The sequence below is a fragment of the Herpailurus yagouaroundi genome, unplaced genomic scaffold, assembly GCF_014898765.1.
Source record: "Herpailurus yagouaroundi ecotype Mexico unplaced genomic scaffold, PumYag 67702, whole genome shotgun sequence".
Taxonomy (NCBI): domain Eukaryota; kingdom Metazoa; phylum Chordata; class Mammalia; order Carnivora; family Felidae; genus Herpailurus; species Herpailurus yagouaroundi.
This window is the reverse complement of record NW_024420501.1, coordinates 3,393,266-3,396,955: the sequence shown is the minus strand read 5'-3', so window position 1 is coordinate 3,396,955 and position 3,690 is coordinate 3,393,266. Positions and strand designations below refer to the sequence as shown.

Below are 3,690 nucleotides of genomic sequence, written 5' to 3'. Positions count from 1 at the left end.
AAACTGACATCTAACTCTTAGACACAACTTACGAAAGCCCTCAACCTTTCTGCTTCATGCCTACCTCTCTGGTCTTCTGCACCATTTTCACCAGGCCCTCTGCCCCAGAACTTCGTGCATTTTCCTGGCTGTATCATGCTTACTCACATTTCTGTTGTATATGCTGCTCCTGCTACCTGGAATGACTGTCAGTTTTGTCTTCTTGGTGAACTCGGGGGCACCGAGAGCGGATAGAAAATGGTGCACAAGGAGGAGTAAATCAAAACTCTTCCTCTTCCATTAAGGGGCACTCTGGGCCGTTGGCTGCTACTGAACCTTCATACGCCCCTACCACTGCCCACCAGCAGGGCTGTAAGCTACTCAGGACCCGGAATTTCTCTCCATCCATCTTCAGCCTTACCAGAGCCCATCCCAGAATGGGCAGACAATAAAATATTTGTTAGACGAACAAGCGACTGAACAAATGAAGGCACGTCATTATCTTCTTTTTTTTTTTTTCTTGTAAGATTTTTTTTCATGTTTACTTTTGAGAGAGAGGGGGAGACACAGAACCCGAAGCAGGCTCTAGGCTCGGAGCTGTCCGCACAGAACCTGACGCGGGGCTCAAACCCATGAGTTGTGGGATCATGACCTGAGCCGAAGTCGGACGGACGCTTAACCGACTGAGCCACCCAGGCTCTCCTGAAGGCAAGTCTTCTGTAGTTTACTTTTCACTTCGGGTCTCCCTTGGGCGCTGAGACTGCCACTTAAAAGACTCCTACCGCTGTGCTGACAGTAGGCTCCCTGCAAACTCAGGACTGTGCACACTAGTTAATACACTATTAGACACCTGCCTGTGACGGTCACCAAATAGCCTGCCAAACAGGGAGAAGGGCCCTTTGGGGGTTTTGAGCACCTCTTCACCTTTTTGCACCCCGCAGACTCTGCTGCCAAGATAAGCTTCTACTGTGTGTGCAAAAAACTCCAATCAAGACAAATTGCAGAGAATGAAAATGCCTCTTCCCTGCTCTTGTCAATTGGAAGAGTTGTAAAGTGAAGAAAATGAGTACTTTAACATCCCTGTCTCCTCAAGCAGTTGTCTTAAATGAGTCATCTACAAACTCAGGCAGTTGGTAAGGACAGTCAGTGGCCATCTATCATTTTAACGTGATTTATTTCAAATAAATAGCAAATGGGGTATTTTGGTCCTAAATTATGCATTTATCACTTTCTTGCCGGAGCCCTTTTTTATACAACTATATCAGTGAGCAGCGAAAGACACACAGACAAAACTGTCGTGAACTTTGTCAGTCTTCCCTGTCTTTCTTCTGCCCTTTAACTTATGATGTCCATTAAACTTATGATCAAAACTCAGCACTTTCCATTCGGATTAGTTGTAGATCTCTGCCTAAAACAGATGGCCATTTCTGAGGCGGTATGCATTTTTGTTTTTGTTTTCCTGGTATATTGAGGTGTAATTGACATACAGTAAAATTCACCCTTTTTAGCTATTTACAAATCTATGAATTTTGACAATTTTATATTTGTGTCACCACTGAAGTCAAGATAATAGAATTGTCTGTCACCCAGAATAGTCCTCATGCTCCTTTGTAATCAGTCCCCTCCCTATATGACCAACCCCTGGCAGCCACTCTTATTTCTGTCTCTATAACAGTTCTGTAGAATTTCATATAAACGCAATCATAACGTGTGGTCTTTTGAGTTTGGCTTATTTCGCTTAACATAATGCTTTTGAGTCATCCATGTTGTTGCATTTATCCATAGGTTGCTACCTTTTATTGCCGAGTAGAATTCTATTATACGAACGTGCCAAGATTTGTTTGTCCATTCACTGTGATGGACATTGGGGTCATTTAAGTGTTCGTGATTATGAGTAAAGTTGCTATAGGCATTTATATTCGAGTTTTTGTGTGGATATCTAGCCCTATTTCTCTTAAGTAAATACGGAGGAGTGTGTATTTAAGTCTATAACAAATTGCCAAACTGTACTGTTTTTGGTTCCTACTGGCAGTACAAGGTTCATGAAGATTTACTCCTATTTTTTTCTAGAAGTTTTTTAGCTTTAGGGTTTACAGTTTCAGTCTGTGATGAATTTCCAGTTTTATGTTTCGAGAGAGGTTTGAGTTGCGGTTCACTGAAATATAAATATGCCCCATCATTCCATTGTCATTTATTGAAAGACTAAAAGACTATCCTCTGTCAATCGAATTAAATTGGCATTTTTGTCAAAAATCAATTGACTGTATTATGTGTGGAGCAATTTCTGGACTGTCCACTCTGCTCCATTGATCTGTGTGTTTATTCTTTTGCCAATATCTCACTGTTTTGAGAAGTTTGTAGCTTTATAGTAAGTCCTGAAATTAGTGGGCTTGAGCCCTCCAGATTTTTCTTTTTCAAATTGCTTTGGTTGTCCTAGATTATTTGTTTTTCCATATAACTTTTAGATCACCTTGTAAGTTTTTTTTTTTTTTCTTCCACCTTGTAAATCTCTTAAAAAGGAAACTTGCTCAGATTTTATTGAGCATTGAATTGAATACTGAATTGGGGTTGAAATGAATCTATTGATGAATTTGGGAGAGAATTGCAATATTGATGATATTGAGTCCTCTGATCCATGAATACACATCTGTCTAACTATTTATATCTTTGATTTCTTTCACCAGTGTTTTCTGTAGTTTTCAACATAATAAATCTTAAAGTACTTTGTTACATCGATCCCAGAGTATTGCATATTTTATTGGTGCTATACAGCAGATGGTGCTTAAAAATTTCAGTCCCCAGTTATTCGCTGTTGTATATAAAAACAAAATTCAGTTTTGTATACTGATCGTCTGTTTTCCAACCTTGCTAAGGTTACTAGATCCAGTAGTTGTTTATAGATTCTTTTGGATTTTCTACTTAGATTATTATGTTTTCAGTGAATAAAGACAGTTTTATTTCCCCTCTCCAATTTTATCTACCTTTAATTTTTTTCTGTGCCTTACGGCATTAGTTAGAACTTCTGTCCAGTATGATGTTGAGTACACGTGGTAAGTGTGGTTCCCCTGCATTATTCCTGGTCTCATGGGGGGAAACCATTCAGTCTTTCCACCATTAAGTATGAGTTAGCTATAGGTGTTTTTCGTAGATGCTCTCTGTCAGGCCGAGGAAGTTCCCTTTTTTATTTCTAGTTCATTGAATATTTAAAAAAATCATGAGTGGCTGTTGAGCAAATGTCATACTTTTTCTGAGTCTATATAGATGTATGGATTTTCTTCCTTTGTTGATATTATCGCTGGCATTGCTCGAGTTTTGAATGTTGAACTTGCATTCCTAGACTAACTCCCACGTGACCGTTGTATACTGTTCTCTTATATTTTATAGATAACAACCATGGTCAGGTGCCATGAAGTTGTTGGCAATTCCTTAATCATATGTGTGTTTTAAGGGTCACGAGAATCACTTCCATCTTTATTAAGGGAAATTAAAACAAATAGAGCGAGTGTCTTTGTACTAAGCAGTGCGTACATTTATTTAATCCTCTTTAATGGGAAATTGAGGTCTAGGAAATAATTTGCACCATTGAAGTCTTGCAGCTAGTAAATGACATGGTCAGAACTTAAATGCAGGTTTGTTTGGTAAAACCCATATCAGCCCACTAGATTGTATTGCTTCTCTCTGGTAGTGCGTGCGTGTGTGGGAGGTGTTGGG

The 3,690-nt window shown here is 39.4% G+C and overlaps 1 pseudogene; it reads right to left on the bottom strand.

Annotated features, from left to right (window-relative positions):
* Positions 1–3,364: 3,364 nt before the first annotated feature.
* Positions 3,365–3,464, bottom strand: LOC121025853 (uncharacterized; annotated as a pseudogene).
* Positions 3,465–3,690: the final 226 nt, after the last annotated feature.